This window comes from Callorhinus ursinus, unplaced genomic scaffold (genome assembly GCF_003265705.2).
Source record: "Callorhinus ursinus isolate GAN/ISIS: 27379988/994484 unplaced genomic scaffold, GSC_fseal_2.0 scaffold11, whole genome shotgun sequence".
Taxonomy (NCBI): Eukaryota; Metazoa; Chordata; class Mammalia; order Carnivora; family Otariidae; genus Callorhinus; species Callorhinus ursinus.
The window spans coordinates 58,169,426-58,175,646 of NW_027397073.1; positions in this window are offsets into that span (position 1 = coordinate 58,169,426).

The window sequence follows — 6,221 nt, forward strand, 5'->3', positions numbered from 1 at the left end:
CGCAACGCCGCCCCATCCTCTTGCCCTAACAATCACTGTATACTGCTCACTCTCTTGGTCTTAGAACCCAATGCCACATCATGGGCCACAGGAATCATTCTCCTGTTGGGCCAATATCGCCCTATGGGGACCGACCCCATGGCCAAGTTTATGATTAAGTCCATGTTCACTCCAAGCCTTACAGTCAACCCCAGAGTCAGACAGAAAATAACTCGCCCTGGCACATCCCTGGGTCCCCCATCCACACACAGCAGGCATCTATAGCGCAACTGTTAGGTATGATTAACGCCTCCCACCAAGCGCTTAACCACTCGAATCCACCCCTAGGGTCTGACTGCTGGATCCATATGAAGCCCAGTCCCGTCCAATACCTAGGTGTCATCCTCAACCAGTCTACCGTGTCACCTCCCACCTCGGCACCGGGGACCTCAGATTTTCCTTTTCTGGCTCCAGTGCCGCTATATGGCATCTCTTCCTCTCCCATCACAGGCCACAGTCGGATCTGTGTGCCTGACAACATTTTCTGGCTTGTGATCAAGGTGTGTACATCTGCATCACCCTGCGTGATCAATCATGCACGCTTGTCAGTCTCTTACCCAATCTTTCAGTCCTCCCTGGGAGCAATGCCCCACTCATATGGAGATCTCCTGGCCACCCTCGATGCTCCCCCGTGACCATCCCTCTTATCGTAAGCCTGCTAGCCACATCAGGTGTTACCCTCGGCGCCACTGGTGTCGGTATGTCTCGGGTTCAGTACCAGGGGTTAACCCAACAACTCACGGAGGATCTTTCAGTGCTCACTCAGTCGGCCCTGGCCTTACAGTGCCAACTCGATTCATTGGTCTCAGTGGTCCTCCAAAACAGGCCTGGGCTTGACACTCTCATGCCTGTGCGGGGTAGGGGTGGGGGGGCTCTGTCTCTTCTTACAGGAGGAATGTTGTTTCTATGCTAATGAGTCGGGGGTGGTCCAAGAAACTCTAACCCAATTACAGGAACGAGTACATCGCCAGTGGGAAACACTCCAGCGGACAACTTGGTGGGATTCCCTCTCACAATGGTTCCCTTGGTTCGCCCCCCCCTTGTCGGCCCCTTCCTATTTCTTCTCCTCATAGTGGCATTTGGTCCTTGTATTCTTAATGCCCTTACTAGGTTTATCACTAAACCTAGTAAGGTTTAGTGATAAACCTTATGTCCAAATGACATGTCCAAATGACATAATCATTTAAGTGTGGGTGGTCAATCTCTAACCTCATCTTTGCCAGTCTGAGACATGGCTTCTCTTGATTTTGAGGGCAAGTGTACTTTGTATGTGCCTATATCCTCCATGGGGCCTAACACTGCATTTAGTCCAGGCTCATTAGATGAATGAATGAAAGACCCCCTCAAACCACAGTGGACAGGGCCCCACACTGTTGTTCTAACCGCCCCTACTGCTCAAATTGCCTACTCAAATTGCTACAATCAGACTCCAGTTGCTCCTTACTCACTATCGCCTGTCAGAAGATGAAAATCATGCCCTCTAAACTGGTGTTTAAAGGGGCATTAAAGGGGGAATGATAAGGAAAATCTGGGTCCTAAGATGGCGGACTGAGCCAGCAGGAGAGTCCCAGTCCTTGCACATCCGGGTTCTTCTCCTAGCTCTGCTTCCTGCGTGCGCCAATCCAGGTTCTTCTCCCTGCCCCGCTTCACGCACTCGCCAAAAGCGCCAAGTATGCGGAAGTAGAAGTGTATAAATTACCCCCTTTGTTTGTGCTCAGGGCTCAGACCTTTGGAGACCACTCTCCTCTGAGCCCGCTGGAGTTAAATAAACTTCCTATCCTCCAAGATCTCTGCGTGCCGCTTGGTTCTTCCGTTGGGCGATCCAGTCCAGGTTCCGTAACCAAGTGACTCAGTGAGAGCCCATTCTGAAATGAACACTCGAGACTAAGGCGATTTGATATACAGCCTTTTTTAAGGTGAACATAAACCTCATCCTCATATAGTTTCCTGGTATATGAGGGTGAAGTGAATGAATTTCAACTGGAAACTGAGGCACAGGCTCTCAAAATTAATTTTTGTATTGAATCCCAGTGCAAGAGGTTGTCTGATAGATGTAGTTTGTATACTAAAATACTGGAATTTCTGGGGCATTTTGATGGATTACGGAGACAAGGACTGTATTCAAAACCGAGATGGTTTTAGAAATGCTAGAACATATGGTAGTGAAATTCACTGCCAACACGGGAACCAAAAACAGTAGGAATTTTTGGTGAGTTGAATTTGGAGACACAGCCAAAAAGTGGACTCTTTCTGTCCCTGTCCCTACTGCTTGTAGCCTCTGGCCAAATGCTGCCCATAGATGAAAAACAAGGTATCGCAGGAGGTTGCTAAGTGGATGACGCCATGCGGGGGAGCTGGGTCTGCCCCAGTGAGCATGGCGCAGACTTGACAAGGCACATATGGTGCTCATCTTGCAAATGTCAACCCCTCATTTCAAAATCTAAAAATGAAATAAAGTGCATTTTAAACATTTATGCACAGATCAATCGAGAATATGGTTCCGAGGATGTGAGTTTGATGCATGAAACTGTTTTCGTACTGTGTCTTGCATATTCCCCTGGTACTCTGGTTGTTCTGACTTGCAGGGCACCAGGGGAACCCCAACTCACTGTAACTGAAGGTCATCATGCCTTCTGCTCTCATGCCAGTGAAACTGCAGACTGAGTAGCCGTCCTCAGGTGGCTTTTAACCTTTAGGTCCTGCCTGACTAATAAGACTGATGCCACAACAATCAAACTTTGGACAAGAAAATATTCTCAGGATCATTTATGAATTTGACAAAATATGCAGCCTCTTTGCCTTCACCTTTAAGTGGTCATTGGCTGTATTAGTCAGGGTAGGCTAGGTTATGCTGCAGAACAAAAATCCTTCAACAAAGGCGTATTTCTTATTCATGTTATATGTCCAACACAGGTCAGCAGGTGTGGAGGAATGATATGTCCCACACAGTGACTCAGGAACTCAGGCTAACAGAGGCTTTGCCGTCTCTAATGTGGCTGGTGGCCTGGGAGGGAAATCCCGCACAGAGAGCTCCCATCTGCGGTTCAGATCAGAAATGACACATGTCACTTCTACTTGTCGTCACATGGCCCCATTTGATGGCAGAGAGGTTTGACCTGTAGTCTTTCATGTGCCTGGAGGAGACGAGACTTGGAAATGAGCACTAGTAATGTCTATCAGATTTTAGAATTTCATTCATTCATTCACTCATTCATTCATTCATCTAATGAGCCTGGACTAAATGCAGTGTTAGGCCCCATGGAGGATATAGGCACATACAAAGTACACTTGCCCTCAAAATCAAGAGAAGCCATGTCTCAGACTGGCAAAGATGAGGTGAGAGATTGACCACCCACACTTAAATGATTATGTCATTTGGAATCTCTCTCTCCTAAAAGATGAAGAAGGATTGCCCAGAAGAAGGGCAGATCAGGTAGTACCTGACAAGCAAATGAAGGAGTTACAAATGACCCCTACCATCAAGGACTTAGCAACAAACAACCCTCTCACTATCTCTGCCAGAGCCACACTCCTGGGCACTGGCAACCAAAATTGGGTGGAATAGGTAGTGTTCATAGGAATGTTAGAAGATGTGAAAAGCAAGAATACCCTGGCTGATGATTTAGAGTAGGCTCTGAGGCAGGGCTGGATCCGCCAGTCATGATGGCTCCTTTTAACACTGTCTCAAAGTTTCTTTTGATTTTGTTATCATGCTTGATAGTCAATGGATTTGAGATTCACTTTGGTTACTGAGCAGCTTTGTTCAAAAATATACCTACTGCCCAGAGGATGCTGAAGCTGATGGCTTTTGAGTGTGACCCCCTTCAATCAGATATTTTTCCTTTCGAAGACCTAGCTGAACTTGGGGAGAGGGATTTGACTGAGGGCCAGGGATAACAGGCTAATTGGGGTGAAGGTCTTGGGGCACCACGAGTGAAGTGGGGAATTGGGGAAAGAAACACGCTAATCCAGGGAAGGAGGTGGTGTTCAGACCTTTGGGGGTGACTGCACCTGAGACGGTGGGAGGTTAGGGAGAATAGCTTGTTGAGTGTCAGTTCAGTGTCAGCACAGAGCTGGGAGCTTCACATACATTCAGCTCATTTTATTCTCCCAGGAGCCTGTGGGTTAGTCATTGGCTCCACTTTACAGGAGAGCAACCACGGTTCAAAGACAATAAGAGATTTGTTCAAAGGGTTGGCAAGGGCCAGAGGAGGAATTGAAAGCTCCATGCTCTTTCCCTGATGCCATTTTCCTTCTGGTCACTGACCTCTCCCTCACTCCTGCAGTACTGACCTCCTGGTGTCCAGACAGGACTCAGGTCAGGCCTGGAAGGACCAGAGTTCTCTGATCTTATAGTCAAATAGAACTTGATGGACCAGCTCAGAGACCTCTCTTCTGTAGTTGATACTTTTCCTATGGCAAAAGGCACACTGAGCTCCAAGTTGCTTGCTTACAAATGCATTAGGGGGGGAAAATACAACAGATCATGGAGCCTGCTCATATAATTAACCCCCTTAAAAATCGCTAAGTAGGCTTTAAGTGTTATTTTAATAGTTCTGGGATGGATGACTGTCAAAATGTGACTATCCTCAACTAACTTCTTGGTGTGAAAAATTCAGAGTCTGACTTAATGAGTATTCCAACCCTCACCTTTCGTGCATTTGTACTTCTCTATGATTGATTTAACTAGTCCAAGTCTTCTCCATGTTATCTGTTGAAATCAACTGGGAGTGGGTCATGGTTTCTGGAATGAAATGTCTTCATCTTAGGTTCTGAAATAATCAGAGTATTAAAATGAATAGGGGTCGGAGTGCCTGGCTGGCTTGGTCAGTAGAGCGTGTGACTCTTGGTCTCAGGATTGTGAGTTCAAGTCCCATGTTAGGTGGAGTGCTTACTTAAAAAATTTTAAAAAGATGAATAGGGGTCAGTTTTCCTTGTTAATTTGCAGGTAGGACACCTGGGTTCACCTGGGTTCCTTCTAGAACTGGATCTGCCACTAGATAGCGATTAATTAATGGGGATATCATTTAACCTGTCTGAGTCTCAGACAGTCTGAATCTCAGCCTGAAAAAATGAGTGTAATGAATTGTAGGATTTCTAAGTTGGCTCAGCCCTCTGGGATTCTAGGATCTGTAAACAGCTGGGATCTCTGAGAAGACCAGTTCAGGATGAATGGGAGGTTTTGGGTCTTTTAGGAGATGCCACATTCTGGTGAACTTTCTGCTGCCTGGCTGGACATCGGGCATATTATTTTTCATTTGGCACCTGTTCTGGTGTGCGATCAAATATTCTAGACAGAATAATTTCTCAGAGCAGCAGAAAGGCTGCCTTGGGTTCTCCAGGGACTTGGAAAGTAACAAAAACAGGTGCAGGAAACAAATAAACCATTTAATGTTGTCATGGTCTGTTCTTTGGGAAGATTTGATCATCTTTATGTGGTCTACTAAAGCATCCTTTTGAGGGCAAAGTAGTCACAAGAAGGTGACCTGCTAGCAACTGCCTTTTCAGAGAAGAAGCTCAACAAAGAACTCCTTTCACAAAGGTCCAAGAACTTCAGGTTTAAAATAAAGATAAGAATTTTTCTATACGTAAGCATTAGTGCTTTTGCCTTGAAACCTTGGACACCTTCCTGCTCAAAGAGAAAACCTTGCATGTTACATGACATTCCCTTGCTTTTCTATGACTCTTTCTCTTTGGTCGGTTCAGGCTGTTTTGTCATACCCAGAGTGTTGCTTGCTCGAGTCAATACGATGATTAAAAAACCAAGTCAGAGCAAAATTGTTTGGCACCATGCAGACAAAACAACCTATCACATGAACTACAGATTACTTCTACCACTCCCTAGATGAGATGGGCCCAAAAGGGACGCTTGCCTTCTTCCAACTGTAGGCAAGACTTAAGAGAGGGTGTGAGCAGACAGGAACACAAGTTGATGACGCACACATGTGGCTCTACTTCAACAGAGTCTGGCACATACTGCAGACAACTGTGGATGAGGATTCTCATTACAAATGTATTCTTCAGATTGCAGAAGTATTTTGCTCTTTTGTCGCTTTTCTTTGATTCAATGCAATGTGCTGTAGGCAAAGCCCTCTGCTAGGAGGTGTGGGCACAGAGATGCCTAGGAGGCAGAATTTCAGCCCTCAAAGAGCAGATGAGGGAGGAACCTGAATACCTTTGGA